Source organism: Henckelia pumila, chromosome 2 (assembly GCF_033568475.1).
Source record: "Henckelia pumila isolate YLH828 chromosome 2, ASM3356847v2, whole genome shotgun sequence".
In the NCBI taxonomy this organism is placed as follows: domain Eukaryota; kingdom Viridiplantae; phylum Streptophyta; class Magnoliopsida; order Lamiales; family Gesneriaceae; genus Henckelia; species Henckelia pumila.
In genome coordinates, this window is record NC_133121.1 from 166,821,644 (window position 1) to 166,844,953 (window position 23,310).

Sequence of the window (23,310 nt, forward strand, 5' to 3'; positions counted from 1 at the left end):
GCAGATTAGCGATCACGGCTGCGAGAGCTTTGTTCTATCATAAGTTTTTCTTCGATCGGACACTTTCTATTTTTCGTATGTTTTTAGAATCGATTGAGTTTCGGTTATGTTGTTCTTTATCGAGTTCTTATCGTTTATTCTCAATCGGTTTTGAGATAGAGCATCATTCGGAATTGTTATGATTTTTGAAGTGATTTTCAAAAATATGGATTTTGAGATTTGATGGGTTTGAGTTCTATTTGTTGATTTGGTATTGATTTGAGTTGATATCGATAGTATACTGCTGTCTTCATTTCCGGTTTGATCAGAATATAGTCGTTATGCCGCCGGTTTGAGATTTTTGGATTTTGGGAGTTTGTTTGAGTTATTGGGAATTTTTTGATTGGATTGATTGATGTTTTTAATTATCTCCTTTCAGACTTGTTTGAGCATCGTTGGACTCGAAGTTCTTGGATTTTGAATCATCGAAGAGTCGATCGAGGTTTGGTATCGAGATTACCCCTTTTTCTTTGAATTGATATTTGTTTGGATTGTGATAGGAATTCTTGTCCTTGTAGCAATCCAGTTGGAGCAACATTTGAATCGAGAAAGGTATAAGATGACTTGGACCTGAATGGAACGATTAACTCAAATCCGACTTGATTTGAGTGTTCTGAATAAATCATATACTTGCATGTTAACTGTTTTTCTTGACTTTAGTTGAATGAGTTATGATTTGCATTGCATTCATATCAAGCCAAGTGATTTATTTCATTTTGAATTAGACGTTATGAGAATTTTAGCAGGGGGAATTGGCAGGCGGTTTACTGCAATGACCGACTTAACTCTCTATAGTTTCTTTAGAGTCTAGAGGATTGAAGTACACATCATCCAGCTCGAAAGGGGAGTTCGGTGTGATTGTTTGTGGTATTTTATCCTCGGGATCCAAATCCAAGAAGAAGAGAATAACCGGAGTAATTTTTGATTATCCAGACTTGATAATCCCGGATTTTAAAGACATGCATTTTTTTTTAGATTTCTCTTTGAATTTCATGGTTGTTATTTGAATATCTGGAAGTTGATGTATTTCTTGTTTTAGATGCTTATTTTTTATGGCATGATGTTGCTTATACTGGGAATGTTATTCTCACCTGATTATCCGGCTGTTGTCTTGTCTTTGTATGTGTGCTTGGCGACAGGTGGGGCAGGACCGAGTCAAAGATCGCATGGCTAGATGGTTGAGTTGATAGAAATGAGGACTTGGTGTTTGGAAGTCGAATATGTAATCGAACTTAGATTGTATTCGAACTTGTTATGTATTGTATTGAATAAGTTAGACTGAAGCATGTTCTACTAGTTTGAGATTGTATAAATCTAGACCTACCATGTACTTTTATGCATGTTTCATGAGTTTGTAGCATGTTGGAATTGATGAATTGGATTGTGTTAGCATGGAATTAGATCTGATAAAGCTTAAATGTTTCTGGTGCAACAGGGCACGGACCCCGTGCCACGTCCGTGCAAGGGTCCGTGACCCCTCGCTTTTGTTGTAGTATTGAAGTTTTGTGAGTGCACGGACCCCGTGCCACCTCCGGGTGGGGGTCCGTGTAGTTGGGCAGAAACACTAGTTTTAGTGCATTGATTAGGCACGGACCCAGACACGGAGGTGGTGCGGGGTCTGTGTGTGCTTTAGTTAAATGCACGGACCCGTGCACGGATGTGTGCACGGGGTCCGGGCATGCTCTTTAAAAAAAAATTATTCTTCTATTGCTTTTAATCTTGGGTCTTGTATGGTTATTCATTGTTTAATTAGAGATTAGATTTTTAGAGTAAGGCCTCACATTAAGTGGTATCAGAGCGATGAGTTCTTGGACTTCTAGAAGTGAGCGGGGTAGATCGAGTCCGCTTGAATTTGATCCTCGCATGTGATTGAGTTATTTATTGATTATTTAAATTTCATGCGAGCATGCTTTATTATTTGAGAATTATTTGAATTACATGATTATTTTATTTAATTTATAAAGCATGGACTACTTGAGATATAACTGTTTTTGTTATCGACTGGTATCCGATATTCTGAGAGGTTGAAAGGGCACCGAGTTGTAGCGATTGAGATATCTTGTGTCCTAACCTTTGATTATCAGATGGGTCCTCGTGGAGTTATTAACAGAAAACCATCGCCAGTTACTCTTCCGAATGAGCTAGCTAGTACAGAAACTGTTCAAATGGATGCCACAGCGACACCTTTGGAAACCTTGCTGAAGAGGTTTCAGTCATTTAATCCGCCTTTATTGCTAGGTACAGAAAATCCTGTTGACTGTGAGAGTTGGTTGGACTACATTGATCAGCTGTTCGATACCCTTGGTTATTCAGATGACCGCCGAACCAGGTTAGTCATTCATCAGCTTTGGGGTGTTGCTAAGAATTGGTGGATCACGGCAAAGGGAGCCATGGAGAACCGAGGTACAGCTATTAACTGAAATCTTTTTAAATCTGAGTTTTATAAGGGATTTTTCCCAATTTCGTACTGAAATGACAAGGGATCCGAGTTTGCCAATTTAAGGCACGGGAATCTGAATATCGAGGAGTATGTAGCCAAGTTTATTAGTTTGCTGAGATTTTCACCGCACATTGCCGACAATGAATAAGCAAAAGCATATCACTTCATTAATGGTTTAAACCCTGATATCTTCACGTTGGTAAACACTGCTAGGCCTGATAATTTTGCGAATGCCATGAATCATGCAAAGGGAGCTGAAGCAGGTTTGTAGAGATAGAGAGGAGCTCCAGTTGTGCCTCAGCATCCTATTCAGTCTCAGAACCAACCACCTCATTACCAAAATCAATCTTTCAATTTCAGAATCAACCACCGAGTTCTGAGGGTGGTAGCAGTGGAGTTAATAGGAAGGATTACTATCATCCGAAGGGGAAGCAGTTTAAGAACCACGGAAGCAATTCTTCGAGCTCTAGTCGCTCGAGGCAGTTTGGATCGGGACAGAGTTCGGGACAGTCAGGCCTGTCTTGTGCCAATTGCGGAGGTCATCACTCCAGTGATCAGTGTAGAGTTATTTTTGGAAGCTGCTATATCTGTAACCAGGCGGGGAACTTTGCCAGATTGTGTTCTCAGCGGGGCTCTGAGCAAGCACAGAGTGAAAGTTCTTCGAGACAGACAGCTCAGCCTTCACGGCAAGCATCTACGGTCCACTCTTTCCAACCTCAACAGTAGAATAGACAGGAAGGTAGCCAGCATGCAAACCAACCTCCCAGACAGCAGGCTCGAGTCTTTGCTCTGACCAAGAATCAGACTCAGTTTTCACCCGGTAATGACATAACAGGTAAACGTTCAATTTTGTTTTTTTGCTCTTTTTGTACTGATAGATACTGATGAGTCTCTTGACTTCTTATTGAAGAATATTTTTAATGTTTATCGTGCCTCTATTTTTTGTCGGGTCGTTCAAATTGACAAACACTCCTGTAGTGTTGTTAATTTTTCTATTAACCGGATCTTTCAGAAGTATTAGTTGAAGCTAGGAATTTTTATCGATGATTTGCTTGTCTTTTTGGTACTGATCATTCAGAGCTTTAGAGAATCGTAATTCATATTTTAGTGCCAAGAAGTTGTATGCTATTCTTCGATGCCTGAATTCTATTTGGATCGAGTTGTCTTCCTCGATTTTATGATCTGGTGATAGAATTTCTGTCGATCAGTTCTCCAGTATACTGATTTTTGGTGCTGATAATATTTCAGTACTTGGCATTTATTCTTATCGAGATTTGAATATAATCTTATTCAGAGGAATCGCGCTCTATTCTAGACATCGAGGCAGCTGAAGACGCTCGAAACTCAAGTTCTGGATCTGGACTTGAGCTTGTAGCGATCTTATTGATTGGGAGATTTGACATCGTTTCCTTACGAGAAGATTTCCGCGATCTTTTCTAATCTTATAGGTTGAAGGATTTGTTCTTATGTTATCTACTATCTGATTTTGATTGTCCGATTGATGAAATCTGCTACCGTATTCCATACAGAAGGACTTTTAGTCAAGATTAGGGGATGGATATTTTTGTCCGAGGTCGTCAGATGTCATGTTTTGCTGAAGTCTGTCAGTTTAGACAGAGATCCTCAATGCATTCGTTCTTTCAGCATAGACTTCGAAGAGACATTGTTGTTTGATTACAACGTATTTTATTCAATATCATTAGAATGACGGACAGCCAGATCAGACAAGTCAAACATTAAATAAGATGCCATGGGTTGTAGTGCTCGACTTAGCACTTGTTGGCAGAATCCTTGATTCTTGGGGAGACTTCATACAACGACAACTAATTAATGAATTATTGAAGGCACTTTTCAAGAGTTGTATGAGAAAAGAGGTAGATCCCCATTATTTTGAGATGATTTTTCTGTGTCACATGAGTTGGAACTAGAGATGATTCGATTTGTGAATGAGCAAAGAAGGATATTCTGACGAGAATGAGTCGACTTTTGATTGACTGACTTAAAGGAGTAATATGAGAGACAGAGTTCATGTTGGAACCGTGTTTGATTTCTAGGACGAAATCTTTTCGTAGAGGGGGAGAATTGTAACGCCCCAAATTTATCTTAATTGACTTTATTTGAGATAATTAAAGATTACAGAGTTCAAGAGACGACTTGATTTTGTTCAGGGTCTATTTTGCAATTTTTGGATTTCCAGGGACTAAAACGCAAAAAATGGATTTGTTATATTATCTACATTTGGAAAATGTTTTACTTAGTATTATTTCTTCCTCTTCTTCTTCATCCCCTCCAACTCGTTTCTCTCCATGGGATCTTAGGAACGTTTCTTCAAGCTTTCAGATTTGAGTTTTCGGTCGATCTGTTCGTTAGAAATTATTTCTGAAGGCAGATTAGCGATCACGGCTGTGAGAGCTTTGTTCTATCGTAAGTTTTTCTTCGATCGGACACTTTCTATTTTTCGGATGTTGTTAGAATCGATTGAGTTCCGGTTATGTTGTTCTTGACCGAGTTCTTATCGTTTATTCTCAGTCGGTTTTGAGATAGAGCGTCATTCGGAATTGTTATGATTTTTGAAGTGATTTTCGAAAATATGGATTTTGAGATTTGATGGGTTTGAGTTCTATTTTTTGATTTGTTATTGATTTGAGTTGATATCGATATTAAACTGCTGTCTGCATTTCCGGTTTGATCAGAATATAGCCGTTATGCCGCCGGTTTGAGATTTTCGGATTTTTGGAGTTTGTTTGAGTTTTTCGAAATTGTTTGATTGGATTGATTGATGTTTTTAATTATCTCCTTTCAGACTTGTTTGAGCATTGTTGGACATGGAGTTCTTGGATTTCGAATAATTGAAGAGTCGAACGAGGTCTGGTTCGAGATCACCCCTTTTTCGTTGAATTGATATTCGTTTGGATTGTGATAGGAATTCTTGTCTTTGTAGCAATCCAGTTGGAGCAACATTTGAATCAAGAAAGGTATAAGATGACTTGGACCTGAATGGAACGATTAACTCGAATCTGACTTGATTCTAGTGTTCCGATGAAATCAAATAATTGCATGTTAACTGTTTTGCTTGACTTTAGTTGAATGAGTTATGATTTGCATTGCATTCATATTGAGCCAAGTGATTTATTTTATTTTGAATTAGACGTTCTGAGAATTGTAGCAGGGGGCATTGGCAGGCAATTTACTACAATGACTGACTTAACTCTCTATAGTTGCTTCAGAGTCTAGAGGATTGAAGTACACGTCATCCACCTCGAAAGGGGAGTTCGGTGTGATTGTTTGTGGTATTTTACTCTCGGGATCCCAATCGAAGAATAAGAGAATAACCAGAGTACCTTTTGATTATCCAGACTTGATAACCCCGGATTTTAAAGACATGCGTTTCATTTTAGATTTCTCTTTGAATTTCATGGTTGTTATTTGAATATCTGGAAGTTGATGTATTTCTTGTTTTAGATGCTTATTTGTTATGGCATTATGTTGCTTATACTGGGAATGTTATTCTCACCGGATTATCCGGCTGTTGTCTTGTCTTTGTATGTGTGCTTGGCGACAGGTGGGGCAGGACCGAGTCAGAGATCGCATGGCTAGATGGTTGAGTTGATAGAAGCAAGGACTTGGTGTTTGGAAGTCGAATATGTAATCGAACTTAGATTGTATTCGAACTTTTTATGTATTGTATTGAATAAGCTAGACTGAAGCATGTTCTACTAGTTTGAGATTGTTTAACTCTAGACCTACCTTGTACTTTTATGCATGTTTTATGAGTTTGTAGCATGTTGGAATTTATAAATTGGATTGTGTTAGCATGGAATTTGATCTGCTGAAGCTTAACATTTTCTGGTGCAACAGGGCACGGACCCCGTGCCACGTCCGTGCAAGGGTCCGTGTCCCCTTGCTTTTGTTGTAGTATTGAAATTTTGTGAGTGCACGGACCCCATGCCACCTTCGGGTGGGGGTCCGTGTATTTGGACATAAATATCAGTTTTTAGTGCATTGATTAGGCACGGACCCGGACACGGAGGTGGTGCGGGGTCCGTGTGTGCTTTAGTTAAATGCACGGACCCATGCACGGATGTGTGCATGGGGTCCGGGCATGCTATTTTTTAAAAAAATTTCTTCTTCTATTGCTTTTAATCTTGGGTCTTGTATGTTTATTCATTGTTTAATCCGAGATTAGATGTTTAGAGCGAGGCCTCACAAAGACTGTTGAGACATGCTCCACTACTAAGAATCTCTAGCAACAGTTGATCAAGCTAGCCGATGAAGAAATAAAGACTGAAGAGAGCAGGAATCCATTAATCGAGCTTATTGAAGAACCCTGCTGCTCAGATAAAACCATGAACGTAGATGAAGAAAGCTGCTTCATGGCTCATGATGACCAAGCATCCACTAGTAAGCCAATCTCAGAACAACTTTCCACATGTGGACAAGTTTTTTATTTTAACCCCAACAATTTTAAACGAGAAGAGTTAGCTGAAGCACTGCATGGCATGGCTAATGAGTACTAAAGACTGTACTTAGCATTTGGCGAGATCAAAACAAAGCAAAATGAACTCTCAGACTGCTCAACTGTACCTGACTAGGAAATGTCAGTTGAGATTATCAGTTTAGATGCAGAGATTTCTAAGCTCAAGACTGAAAATGATAATATTCAATTTGAGAGTCAGCAGTTAAAATCAGAAAATTTCAGATTAACTGACTGATTCAAACTTGGAATAAATCATCAGTTTTGTTGACAGAATTTCAAGAGTCACAAAAGCCTATTGAAGACAAAATTGGTCTCAGGTTTAGTGACGAGGACTACAGACCAACTGAGATAAGTACTCAACCAAAACTTGACATATGCAAAAGCAAATACATTCATTTTGTCAAATCCAGTTTGGTACATGAACAGAGTAGTCTTGTCCTATAGAATGATGAAACTGTTGAAACATCAAACAATGTTCAGAAGTTTGGAATTGGATATGCGCCACAGAGATATTGTGCGAGGCAAGATTGGAAATCCATTCAAGTCAGACACATCTTTATGACTGGACAACGCAAACAAAGACCCTACAGAAAGCTTGGTCCAAAAGGATACAAAAATATTCATGATGTGGGAAAGATGAAATAGCACACTACATCACCAGCATATTCACGAACACATCACCCACAACAAAATACATGTTATATACATCACACACAGTTTAGTGCATATTATTTACCTCACCAGCACACAAGAAACAAGACACAAATCCTATGGGACACATTCGATGATAGACCAGTTCGGTTAATCAATGTTTGGAATCCTAAAAGATTAATCCATCCTGGGCCCACATAAATTTGGGTACCATAGAATATTTTTATGTTTTCAAGTGACAGGAACTACATAAGTCAAATAAATCAGTTCGGCATGTGCAAAACTGATCAAATTTGAAGCCAAACTGAGAACTTTAGAGAGAAACTTAAGTGATGGGGAACATTAGTTTTGCAAATTAATAAATGCTGATCACACCAAATGATTCTTCAAATCTCAAAGACAGTAGCAGGATAAAACACCTTGATCATCACTAATCTTTCTTATCCCTATCTCTTAAATTTAAGAATTAATTAATTTTTCAGTTTGTTTCGCGAATGTTGATATGAAGTTTTATTATTGATCATTTGTAAGTAATACTTCGCATAAACTAAAATAAAGAGAAAAAATAGAAATAGAAATAGATTTTATTCATAACTGATATTTTACAATATCTATTTCCCATTCTACTGCCATCATCCAATAGCTCATCAAGGTGCCTAGTTCACCTGCTGATGCCTTCAGAAACTCTGCAGTATAGGACAGTTTGTCTAGATTCTGATTCTTCTTCATGAGCATCGGGAGGAAGACACGTTTTGTGGGGACCCGGGTTGTAATCTCATCTTAGGGCAATTAACGATTAATAGACAATTAATCGAACAATAAAAGAATACTCAAACCAAGAGCAAACAAATTTTTTTTTTTTTAAACTGAGCACCTCGCTCGATTGGGTAAACTTGCCCGATCGAGCGAGCAAGAATATCCTGCTCTCGGGTCTGAACATATTTGGCCTCGCTCGATCGGTGGAACTCACCCGATCGAGCGAGCCCCAAATCCTTATTTATCTGTTTTGAACAAACACAAGCCGCGCTCGATCCGCAAAAGTCACCCGATCGAGCGGGCTCCAAATTCTGGAAATTCTGCTGCAACTTAATGCTGTCAAACTTGGAAAATAAAGACATCTAGTCTTATACAAGCTACAAAATAATATACATGCATTGACAAATAAATCCTAACTCATAAATACATCAATTCATGAATATAAACTAGGATTTACCAAATAGAAACATGTACAAGATTCTTTGTCTTCTAACACGTTTATATACAATACATATCAGCTGCTTAAAACCCGAATCACCACATGTTATCTCTCTTCTCAAGCTATCCAAGCCAACTCTAGCTTGATCATGCCCCAACCTGATGCAATGCACACATACAAACAAAGCAACAGCCGGATAACTCCGGTGAGAATAAATCTCATTATGAAAGACATGCATATACATCAGTTAAACATATAATTCATTCATATCATGAACGTTACATAATAACATAACATGCTAGCATTTATAAACGCATATTCTAAACCATAGAAATCTCTAGGTTAATGCATAAATGCAATGCATGTGCCAAGGAATAGGCTATCAAATCTGATATCAATAAATCTTAGTTCTGGGATCCCGGGGAAATAAAATCTTTAACCGACCACCGACTCTCCCAATCGAGGTGGTGTTAAATCTCTCAATTCTCCTGACTTTGGTGCAACTATAGTGAGTCATCTAGCTCTGAAAAAATAAATCTATATTCCGTGCCATGAGTCATCTGACTCTGGAAGTAAATCTACATTCCATGTCACTCACTACAGTTCTCCAAACGTCATCTGCACTCTAGGCCATTCTGCCCTCTGTGCTTTTCAGGCTAGAGTTCAAGATGAATGCAACATGTTCTGTATGCATTAAATGCTATAAAACACCTTGAACACTTACTCAATTAAACCAACAAAGCAATCAAAGCATCTAATCACATAAGGATATTTACAAATCTGTAAGCATCACATAATATATGTAAACATGTTCAATACAGAACATAATATAACTCAAAGAATACAAGTAAACATTTACATAAATATTCTGGGAAATTCAAGAAGATATCTATCTTGAATAATCTATCCCATTTATGTAAACATAAACAATAACATATATTAAAAACATGCATGTATGTGATTTTAGGCAACTCGATATTCAAAAACAATCTCGAGTTATTCTGCCCATCTTTTTAATGTCTATTCATACCTGTATTCTGAATAGCATATCTGACACTCTTGCACTTCTTGATCAACTACAAGCTGCCCAAATCTGTCATCAAATTCTGCTCATTTCAATCTTTGCTAATTGAAGGTGTTCTTGATTCAATCTCAAACACTTCAAGTCATTCGAACTCGTCGATTCAAATTCGATAATCTTCAATTCAAATCTGAAATAGATTATAACATATCTAAACATCAATTTCCAATCTGAATCGATGATTCTTTAAAGATTATTCAGTTCAAATCTTGCTAATACAATCGGAATTCAAACCGATGTCGCAACTATTCGAGTTCGATAAATCTTTCGATTCAAATATCATTATATCTTCATTCTAAACATAATCTCATATTCAATTCATCCACAAGAAACTTGAAGATGAGCTCTAGGCATTTAGAATGCATATCAATTCAAAATCTTGAACTGGCGGCGTAACAGTACGATTTCGGTCTTTCCAAAAGCTTAAACATCAATATCATCACCACCTTAACATAATAACATCAACAATTCAGCAGCTATATCTCGAAAATGTAAGCCTTAAAAATTCAGAATTTCGAAAATTCTTTTAAAATTCCAAAACATGTCCAAACGACGATCTTTTCTCGATCCGTCTTAGATATGCTATCGTCGTATATGCTAGAACATGTTTATACAATCAAATCTTAATTCTAACAACAACTTAAAATTCAAACATGGTAGAACTTCATAAAACTTACGTCAAAACGTAGCACTCGGAGCTGTGATCGTAAATATATGCTCAATCGGAAATTCTACCGGGCGGATCAAAAGTTATTGGAGTGTAAAAGGTTGAAAAATGGCGTTGGAAGTTTTCTGATTTTCTCCCCTACTGATTCACGTGTAATCTGATAAAGAAAGGGGGAGAGAAGATATATATAATCCAAATTGCACTTTAGTCCCTAAACTTTGGCATAATTGCAAATCAGTCCTCGGACAAGCGATTTAATTCAATTTCAATCCTAAATAATTTAAGAATATTAGAATTTAATTCTAAACTCTAAATATTCTCAAATTACATATTTTTGGATTAAAATTAAATCATTTCGGACCTTATCGCATTTTAGTCCTTGAACTACTTAATGTTTGCAAATTGGTCCTTGCTCGGATTTCATCCTTAAATTCAATCCTTGATATTTATCATCTTGGAATTCACATCTTAAATTCCATAAATATCCATTCAAATATTTTTAATCTTTTAATTTAAGAATTCCGGATATTAAAATCTTAAAATCCGAAAAATCCTTAAATTAAATATTTCTGACCCGAAATTGAAATCTCCAATTTCCATACATTATTAAATTCATATTTTCTCTCTTATTCGGAATTTAAATCTTAAATCCCGTCATTAAGAACTTAATATTTTCGGGCCTTACAATTCCTCCCCTCTAAGGAATGATTTCGTCCTCGAAATCGCATTCGATTTGACTGCGAATTCTCGTAAACTGTATAGCTGACTGAAGTAATACTGACTTCAATTCTCTGAGCTTTCGATATCTATTCTGATATCTTCTCTTCTATCGTATCTTAATATTCTTTCTGATCACTTCTGCAAAACATATAATCACTGAGTCAACTTATATCTAAGTTGCTCTTTCTCGTGATCGAATTCTGCATCAGTTAATCTGTCTTGCTTATCATCTTATCTACTTCTGTTGTATCTGAATTGAATGCACATACATATTCTAGCTGATATTCTTCAGCCAATGCATATGGATAACAATTCATCTATCTGACAATTCGAGTATGACTCCATAAGCTAGATCAAATACTCATAGCTTCTAAAATCTCTTTCTGAACCTAATGATGTTATTCTGATCATTCTGTTCAGGCTTCAAATCTCTATCTGTTACTCATCTACTAGCTCTGTTAATGCTGCTCTATTCTTATTCTGTTCGAAACAATCTTCACCTTCTCTATCGTTTCTTGACTCATAGCTGGTCTGATAGCTGATATTTCTGAAATATAAAGACAATTCTGTGTTTCTGATCAATCAATCATCAAAATACTGTCTTTATATCTATCAAATAGCTGTCACAGGAATCATAGTAATCAAGTGGCAAATAATCAATCAACTAGTACCGAATCTAGTACTATAGTTCTGAGCATATCCTCGGAAATCTGGATAATCACATCTAATAGTCCACTAATCAGAGGATGGTATAATGAAATCTCATACAACCAAACACTCAGAACATCTGACAATCAATGCCACAATCTAGAAAACAAATCTAAAGTCTCTATCTCGCCAATAGATTTCAATAATTCCTGTAATCTGATCTTCTTGCTAAATGCATAACCAGTATCTTTTTATGTTTGTATCATATCTAATACAACATATTCTTGAATCTGTCGAAATCTACTACACTCTAAATCGCAAAATCATGACGATTCAAGTTAGATTCGAACTAAAGTCGTTCACAAAGTTGATCTGTTTTCAACTCTTATGTAACTAATCAGTTACAAAAACCACTTGGGTTCTTCTTTTCTGCTTCTTTTACTAGAATTTTAGTATTGATAATGGTAATTTTGTCATATCTGCTTTCAGTTCTTCTTCCAATACTGATTTCCAAATAATGACTACATATAAGGCATACATGTTTAGACAACTGAATGGATATTAACTCTGTTGTCATATGCCTCTTTCAGAATCTGATATTCCATATCTAGAATATCTGGCATAATCAAATGATTATTCATCGCAAAAATTCATTTGTTCTGTTCTGCTGTCTTATCTCATATCTTAATCTAGCGTTCTCAATCAATCTGTTGCTTTTATCTGTCCAAAATAATTCGAGTTTAGCTTGGATCACAGCAATTCTGATTGTTTAAGTATCTGCCAAGCATAAATATTCAACAAGTACAGATCTGTACCCAATAAATCCAGCAATTAGCTAAAACCCATAAATCTTGCTTCTAGTCTGAATCTGCATTTATATCAGTTACGAGCCAAATACATCAAGATACACTGAATAAACACATCAAATAATCAATAATTCTCAAATTTCAAATCAAAGGAACTCGCTCAAGGAAATTTCAGTCAAAATCAAATATTCTGAATGACAGCGAGTAAATCAAAGTAGACTCTAGCAAAGAATAAGAGTCAATCAACATCAATCGAGGTCAAATAACACAACCTCTGAATCGATATCAAGAAATTCAAGAATCATGATTTCTATGATGTAATAGCTTCAGCAAAATTGAAGATAAAGCTCAACTGTAACTGATTTTTCTTATTCTCTATTGATATGAGTTCATTTATTAATTCTTAATTCTCAGCTGACAATAGTCGAATATACTCTTTTAGACTTAACTTATTGTCATAGAACTAATCATCATTTCGATACTACATAACTCGTTTCTACTCAATCTTCTAGCTGTTTCTGAATTTCTTCAGTTTAAGTAATGCTCTTCTATACAAATTGTCATAATACCATTGGTCTAGACACCACTCTATATAGAACTGCATTCATGTCGTAGAAAGGTCGAAATATGTCATTGAACTATTTCTGTACATTCTAACCACTGACATAGCTGTCAATTCTAGGTTAATTCTGTACTAATTCAATATATCGACTAGACTTCTACTGACATTCTTCCACGGTCAAACGTAATATAACCAGTACCGAAATAACAAAATCTACTTTCTAAAACTCATATCATAAATTGCTAGTTATGTCTATTTCTTTATCAGTGCACGGATTCAATCAACTGGTAACTGGTACTCAGTTATTGCATTAATATCTATAATGCATTCTAGTTTAATATTTCATGCCTGATATCAGCACATTCAATCTTATTTCCTCAATTCTGTATTTCATCTTCTATGACTAATCTTACAAATGTATTCCATCTACTCAAAGGCAAAATTTCAGCAAATACTATGAATACAGGCTCATCAGATACAGATTATAGCATAACAAATCACTGATCTATGAATGTATGCTATGCAATCAATATATAAGCGGTTAACTAGAATTAACTCACTTACCTATAATATTCTTATCTGATACAACTTGAGCCTTTCAGCTAGGGGAGCTATGCTTATATGTCTTCATCTGCTGGCGTTTAGACTGACTCGATCTTTGCTGTTATTGTCACTATCGCTTGCTTCATAGCTATACTGCTATGAAAGTTTAGTGAAGGTGATGATTATAGTGTTTCCACAATTACAGAGGCGTGAATAAAAAAAAATTCAACTCTGCCTCATACTACCAGTTCATGATTTCGTTCTTCTATTACTGGCTTGAAATCAACTTATGCTTCTAGTCTGCAAAGTTTATTGTTCTATCTTCTTTAGCATATACGGAAATAAACAATTCTGTTTACTTACCTGCTAAACAATTTCAGTACTTCTTCTGGCAACTTCACCAACTTCTTGCTAAGTCCTGGAGTTGATATAAAATCAGGCTGGTTCTATGTTCATCTGAATATGCTTCTCTTGAACAACTAATCCAGCTCTTCAAATCAACTCCTTTCTAGACATAGCATATCTTGTATCTTTCTGAATTGATGATTCATAGCTTTGGAGTTGTTCAACTAACATACTCCTCAGTACAATCGGTTCAAAACCTTACCTCATCACGGTTCTGTTCTATCTAAGGTTCTATTCTGTCTGAGGTTCTCATGCTATCTGCATAGGCTGTCTTATTCGATAACAGAAGCAATATATATGGCAGAGATTATAAAATACAATTGCAGTATAACATACATATAATCTCATGCTTCTGAATAGAACATATACTTGCAAATTCTCATGATTTTCACATAATACATGCTTGCAACGAATTCATTTATTCTAATGAATTCAAGAAATCAGGCATACATATCAATATATAAGCATGTAATTCGCATATCAGTAAAGCAAGCAGTGTTCACTCAAACAATCATAGTCGCATACAATTCTGTAAAGCAAGTAAAGCATACTCATGCAATACTATAAATGCATGCGACTCAATCTACCCCGCTCAACTTCTATCTTAGTCCAAGACTTATGCTCTGATACCACCTGTTGTGGGGACCCGGGTTGCTAATCTCATCTTAGGGCAATTAACGATTAATAGACAATTAATCGAACAATAAAAGAATATTCAAACCAAGAGCAAACAAATTTTTTTTTTTTAAACTGAGCACCTCGCTCGATCGGGTAAAATTGCCCGATCGAGCGAGCAAGAATATCCTGCTCTCGGGTCTGAACATATTTGGCCTCGCTCGATCGGTGGAACTCACCCGATCGAGCGAGCCCCAAATCCTTATTTCTCTGTTTTGAACAAACACAGACCGCGCTCGATCCGCAAAAGTCACCCGATCGAGCGGGCTCCAAATTCTGGAAATTCTGCTGCAACTTAATGCTGTCAAACTTGGAAAATAAAGACATCTAGTTTTATACAAGCTACAAAATAATATACATGCATTGACAAATAAATCCTAACTCATAAATACATCAATTCATGAATATAAACTAGGATTTACCAAATAGAAACATGTACAAGATTCTTTGTCTTCTAACATGTTTATATACAATACATATCAGCTGCTTAAAACCCGAATCACCACATGTTATCTCTCTTCTCAAGCTATCCAAGCCAACTCTAGCTTGATCATGCCCCAACCTGATGCAATGCACACATACAAACAAAGCAACAGCCGGATAACTTCGATGAGAATAAATCTCAGTATGAAAGACATGCATATACATCAGTTAAACATATAATTCATTCATATCATGAACGTTACATAATAACATAACATGCTAGCATTTATAAACGCATATTCTAAACCATAGAAATCTCTAGGTTAATGCATAAATGCAATGCATGTGCCAAGGAATAGGCTATCAAATCTTATATCAATAAATCGTAGTTCTGGGATCCCGGGGAAATAAAATCTTTAACCGACCACCGACTCTCCCAATCGAGGTGGTGTTAAATCTCTCAATTCCCCTGACTTTGGTGCAACTATAGTGAGTCATCTAGCTCTGGAAAAATAAATCTATATTCCGTGCCATGAGTCATCTGATTCTGGAAGTAAATCTGCATTCCATGCCACTCACTACAGTTCTCCAAACGTCATCTGCACTCTAGGCTATTCTGCCCTCTGTGCTTTTCAGGCTAGAGTTCAAGATGAATGCAACATGTTATGTATGCATTAAATGCTATAAAACACCTTGAACACTTACTCAATTAAACCAACAAAGCAATCAAAGCATCTAATCACATAAGGATATTTACAAATCTGTAAGCATCACATAATATATGTAAACATGTTCAATACAGAACATAATATAACTCAAAGAATACAAGTAAACATTTACATAAATATTCTGGGAAATTCAAGAAGATATCTATCTTGAATAATCTATCCCATTTATGTAAACATAAACAATAACATATATTAAAAACATGCATGTATGTGATTTTAGGCAACTCGATATTCAAAAACAATCTCGAGTTATTCTGCCCATCTTCTTAATGTCTATTCATACATGTATTCTGAATAACATATCTGACAATCTTGCACTTCTTGATCAACTACAAGCTGCCCAAATCTGTCATCAAATTCTGCTCATTTCAATCTTTGCTAATTGAAGGTGTTCTTGATTCAATCTCAAACACTTCAAGTCATTCGAACTCGAACTCGTCGATTCAAATTCGATAATCTTCAATTAAAATCTGAAATAGATTATAACATATCTAAACATCAATTTCCAATCTGAATCGTTGATTTTTTAAAGCTTATTCAGTTCAAATCTTGCTAATACAATCGAAATTCAAACCGACGTCACAACTATTCGAGTTCGATAAATCTTTCGATTCAAATATCATTATATCTTCATTCTAAACATAATCTCATATTCAATTCATCCACAAGAAACTTGAAGATGAGCTCTAGGCATTTAAAATGCATATCAATTCAAAATTTTAAACCGGCGGCGTAACAGTACGATTTCGGTCTTTCCAAAAGCTTAAACATCAATATCATCACCACATTAACATAATAACATAAACAATTCAGCAGCTATATCTCGAAAATGTAAGCATTAAAAATTTAGAATTTTGAAAATTCTTTTAAAATTCCAAAATATGTCCAAACGACGATCTTTTCTCGATCCGTCTTAGATATGCTATCGTCGTATATGCTAGAACATGTTTATACAATCAAATCTTAATTCTAACAACAACTTAAAATTTAAACATGGTATAACTTCATAAAACTTACGTCAAAACGTAGCACTCGGAGCTGTGATCGTAAATATATGCTCAATCGGAAATTCTACCAGGCGGATCAAAAGTTATTGGAGTGTAAAAGGTTGAAAAATGGTGTTGGAAGTTTTCTGATTTTCTCCCCTGCTGATTCACGTGTAATCTGATAAAGAAAGGGGGAGAGAAGATATATATAAGCCAAATTGCACTTTAGTCTCTGAACTTTGGCATAATTGCAAATCAGTCCTCGGACAAGCGATTTAATTCAATTTCAATACTAAATAATTTAAGAATATTATAATTTAATTCTAAACTCTAAATATTCTCAAATTACATATTTTCGGATTAAAATTAAATTATTTCGGACCTTATCGCATTTTAGTCCTTGAACTACTTAATGTTTGCAAATTGGTCCTTGCTCGGATTTCATCCTCAAATTCAATCCTTGATATTTATCATCTTGGAATTCACATCTTAAATTCCATAAATATCAATTCAAATATTTTTAATCTTTTAATTTAAGAATTCCGGATATTAAAGTCTTAAAATCCAAAAAATCCTTAAATTAAATATTTCTGACCCGAAATTTAAATCTCCAATTTCCATACATTCTTAAATTCATATTTTTTCTCTTATTTGGAATTTAAATCTTAAATTCCGTCATTAAAAACTTAATATTTTTTGGCCTTACACTTTTAGAGCTGAAAACTTCTTCTGACTTGGAAGAGCCAAGTCATTGTTTATATTTCTTCAGCCTTCTGTCTTCCACTTGGTCAAGAGGAGCAAGAAGTGACTGCAACCTCTTCACCTTAGCTTTTACAGACTTCTTCTTCAAAGAGACAACACTTTCATACTTCTTCTTTAGTGTCTTTGTGATAGTTTCTGTCTCTAAGCTGAGATGTTAGTAAACTCTCCATTTTTTGTTGATACCTTAGTTTAACTAAAAAATCTTAGTATCTATTTTATAGATATATTTTAAGAATACGAAGAGTCGCACACATGCTCAAAGATTTCTATAAAACTTTTCAGGTGCTCTTGAGAATACGAAGAGACAACACACGATCCCCAACATAACCCTATCGAGTGGAATCATCGATTAAGGGGAAACGTAGAAGAAATGAAAAAAAAAACAACTGATAAAGTCAATTTTGTAACTCTGAGTGAAGCATAAAAAATGGCGCAGACTCAAATGCAACAAGAAAAATCAGACGAGGTCTAGCAAATCAGTTTACAGAAGATCAAAAAAGATATCACTCTTTCATGGTGAACTTTACGATGAAATCAATAAGGAGTAGTAACTGATAATATATAGCTGGAATGAAAGAACCAGAAGATCAATATAGCAGAAATTGACTCAGTTTTTTAAAGATTTAAGAATCAAAGATTATCCGGAGATTAAGCTTGAAACGACCCAAAAACTACTACTGAATGTTTTTTTAAACATACTATACTCTCTTGTTTCAAAAAAAAAACATACTATACTCTCTACTTTATTTCTTTAATTTAAATTAATATTTATACATATATATATCATACTTAAAATAATTTTGCTTACCTTAATATACACTATATAAATATATTACATGCAAATAAATGCATAAAATTAATCACTAAATCATAATAAAAATCTCATGCATAAAAATCTCACAATTAGATAATTAAATAATATTATTTCAACAATTTCATGCAACTTGAACATAATTATGTAAATATAAAAATCTATGCATACTCTAAAAATTCAAAATAATAAAAAATGTGCGGAATATTTATTTTAACTCTCAAACATCAATGTCATAATTTGAGAAATGGTCACGGGTACTGCTTCACGGATACTCATACGCCCTCGCCGCCAGTCAAAAACACATTCTCTCCGTTAATATCTTGCTCACCTGCACCATTTAAATCTAGTGATCCTAGAGGCTCAGCATGTTCTATCCTTATGTAACAACATGAAACCACACACAAGCACACATCATATAAAATACCTGAATATACTTATACGTTCATGATCTTTATAAATTAATCATAAATATCATCATCATACTATATCATAAACATCATGCTTAATAAGTTTCATAAATTGGCATGTCTTAATTTCTTGGTTCTGAACAGGTCGTATACATGTCAGTGGCCTCATATTTAACGATTGATCAATCATAAAAACCAACGTACGTGGCGGTGGGGTTTCCACCTCTTTTCTGCCACTTCACCAACACTCAATGCTGGATCCATAAGCTCATCATAACATAAACATTAACAAGAAGGTCACCGGGCCCAGGTATCCCGGCCTCCAACCACATCACTTTCCACTTTCACTTCAACATCCATAAAAATATTATTTTCTTAACATGTCTTTAAACTCATCATAAAAATTATTACATGATGCATGAACTTAAAATACTCATTATTTATTTATTTCATGAAAATTTGCCCATAAATATATATTTAATTTATTTTCTTAAAAAAACATACATATATATAAAAATAAATGCATGGATTAAATATATATTTACGGACATTTTATTTTTTTCCAAGGACTTGTTCGAGCTGCTGACCACTTGACTTAAACCCAAAAATTCCTAGACTGGCCCAATAAGCATTAAGCCCAACAAGATTTGACACAATAATTCTCATGGATCACACGACCCATGACAAATTAGTGAGCTCACTTCATTAATTAATTAAGCCCATATTTACAATTAAAATAGTCCAATTAATTAATTAAACCAAACCCAAACTCATTTATTATTAAATTAATCTCTTATTTAATTATATTATAAATAAATAAATAAAAACTACCCGAACCCAAATAATAAAATTTGAACTCGGAACAAAATAATTTGACCCATTAATTTAGACTCGACCCGGACCAAAAACCTAGCCAGGCCCGTTTAAACCTAAAGAAAGAAAAACAATACCCTATCCCCTTCACCATTCCCCACGGCAGCAGCCCCTACCCACCACCTCGACCTCCATGCTCCGGCTGGCAGGACCTTCCCAGGGTCCTGTCGGACCGACCAGACCAGGCCCTAGTCCAGCTAGCCCCCTTAACCATGCAACCTGATCCCCTCTTCCCCATGGCCTGCGCGACCAGCCACCTGCACACACTCACAACCAGCCTTGGTTCTATCCGTTACTAAGCCGAGCCACCCTACAGACCAGCCCCTAAGGACACTAACTTGAATCCCTAGCCCTTGGTCCGTCCCTGGTCCGACCAAGTGTGACGCCTAAAATCCAATCTACTAAATCACATGCATTAAATTTAATAAATATTAGGATTATTATTTTTAAGTTTCATTGATTTAAATTCATTATGTAAATTATGTGTTAATAAAAAAACTTATTATTTATTCAAATAATTTTATTGTACTAACTATTTAATTAATGTTTTTAATTGTTCAAGTTTATTTGTCAAATGATTTTTATTGTGCAATTTATTTGTTTTAAAGATTTTAAAGGTTTAAGGCTTTGCTTATTTAAATGATTTTGATCTTTAATTTTTTAGTTTATTCTTTTAAATGATTTTAGTTGTTTAGCTTATTTGTTTAAATATTTTTGAGTGTTCAACTTGTTTATTTTAAATCATTTAAGTTTAGCGTTTAGTTATTTTAAATCATTTTAAATGTATAGCTTATTTATTTAAATTCTTTTTAATTTTCTAAATCATTTTAAAGGTTTTTATTTCCGCTTGTGAATTTATTTAAATTGTTTTTAAACGTTAGTTTAATTTGCTTAAAAATTATTTTTAATCGTTCTGCTTGTTATTTAAATATTTTACTCGTTGCTGGGACATCATAATATTTAAAGATTTTAATTCTTGATTTATCAAGTTTGTATTTTATTTAGTGCAATTAAATTCATATTCCTAAGTTGCTAAGTTTGGACTAGCATTTCTTAAAGGTGTATAGAACTTTTTCCTAAAATGCATACACTCACATCTCCTATAGATGCACCTATACTTACACCCTCAACTTTATCCTTAAACTTAAATTAAACCTAGCCCCAATCTACACAGACAAATAATGCCTAAACACACACATTACGCGACATTTCCCTTTCTCTCCATTTATCTTTAATCGATCGATTTCTTCATTCCCTCACACAAATTCATCGGCATCTTCATCTTCCCTATCATTTCCCGTCGCCGACCGCCGCCAACACCTCCGGCCAGCCACCAGGCCGTCACAACACCACTCTAGGCTAGCTGTTCGAGCTGCCCTGCATCTTTCTTCAGCTCGACTTCTAGCCATTCGAGCTTCCCATTTCGTTTATTCTCAAGTCTAGGCAAGGAAATGGTTTCATTTTCTTATCTATTATGTAGTGTGCTTGGTTTGTAGTTGCATTTCCATATTTTTGAAAATATTGTATAGCAAAGGTGCCCTGTTCGACCCTTCCCCATTTTTCTGACGTGAGTTTTGCTTTTTATTTGTGTAAGGAAATGTGATATTATAAATGTTTGTTGAAGATTTGAATAGTTTTGAGTTGAAATTAAGTTGGTATTGAGGTCCTTATTATGTCAAAATTTTCAGAAACTTGCTTATTATGTGAACGCTTGGTTCGATCGGATTTTGTTGTTTGTGATTAATTGGATGGTGATTTAGAGCTACCATGGTTGATATGTAGTTCACATGGTGGCGTTAGGAAGGTTTGGAGTTGTACTTGGTTTTGGTTTGGAGGAGGCATTCAAAATTTGAGGTGTAGGGGTCGGTTTTGGATAAGTGGTTAGGTGCTGCCTTTGAGCCGGGTTTAGGGTGATTCAAGGTGCGTTGTAGGGGCTGGAAATGAGGTGGAATATTGGTCTTGGTCATAGTATTAGAGGCTTGGAAGATTAGAGGATTTATAGCTAAGTTTTGGTTGAGAATTTAAAATTTTATCCTGTGCAGAATTTTATGTGTGTCAGGGCTGTCCGGGAGTATGTGATTAAGGCAAGGTTAGAAGTGAAATTTTGTTATGGGCTCAGGGCTGGAAATTATCTTAGATGTCGGGGTTATGTCGGTTCAAGCGGAGATTTATTCGACTAGGATTTGGTTGAGTTCTTGGAATATGAATCATGGTGTGTAGAATTTTGAGTCTTAGGAGGAGGCTGTCCAGAAATGGGATTTTATTTAGAATGGTTGTAAAGGGATTAATACATCGTGGATCATTCCTATGGTCAGTTTTAAGTGTGTGGAAGATGCGATTTCATGCCGAACCCATTTTGAATGGGAATGGAGCTAGTTATAGGTTTTATAGGTGAGTCGCTCAAATTATCCTAAGTGCGAGTTTAAGTCTTAGATTCTCATATTTTGGTTGTCTCCTAAATCACCATCCTGGTCATCCATGTGTGAGTTATTTGCATGATTATTGATTAATGTTTACATGTACTTCATATTTACATATGCATGCTAAGTCCATATTCAAGTATGAAAGAAAATATTTTTTTAGGAACGAAGTGAGATGATTGTGACTATAGAAAGTATGGGTTTGGATGGGCTGGGAGACGTTCTGGCTTCCCTTAACAAATTTATGGGTTTGGACGGGCTGGGAGAAATCCTAGCTTCCCTTACCAAGTATGGGTTTGGACGAGCCGGGAGAAATCCTAGCTTCCCTTACCAAATTTTTGGGTTTGGACGGACTGAGGGAAATCTTGGCCTTCCTTACCAAGTATGGGCAAGACGGGTTGGGAGAAATCCTGACTTCCTTGCGGCATAGTGCATTGCAGCCATGATCATGATCAAAAAAACAACATAGTCACAATTCAAGGATCTAAGTTCAAATATTTGTGACTATGTTTCAGTACAGTTTATTCAGTTACGATTATTATATTCGACTTAGACATGCATATGTTTCATTCATGTTCACTTCATTCTTTTAGAAATCATTTGTTTAAATTAAGGGCACATAGTATTTTATTACAAGATATTTTTAATCTGCATGTGCTTGTATTTATGTAGTACTCATTATCCCCCCCCAATATTCTTGCTGAGTCTTTTATACTCACTATACTTACTGTTTTTAGGTGAGGAGTATTACATTGAGATTGCGGGGCAGGACTATGAAGTGGACTGTGATGCGGGCACGATACATCCCTTTGACCATGCCAGTTTTCCGCAAAACTTTATTTTAGCACTTTAAAGTTTTCATCTTGTTAATTTAGTAAATGTAAATGTAACGAAAATATTCTTTGGAATTGTTTGTGGGCACTTATGTATCAAATTGTTTAACTTTTGGATGTTTGGAGTGTCAATATCTTTCTCAGGTTTTCGTTTA

General features: G+C 35.4%; 1 long non-coding RNA gene across 1 annotated transcript; it reads left to right on the forward strand.

The window, feature by feature from the left end:
- Positions 1–21,088: 21,088 nt before the first annotated feature.
- On the forward strand, positions 21,089–23,310 carry LOC140883807 (uncharacterized). The gene is made up of 2 exons (XR_012150465.1): positions 21,089–21,345; positions 23,060–23,310. It is a non-coding gene; the product is annotated as an uncharacterized lncRNA (long non-coding RNA).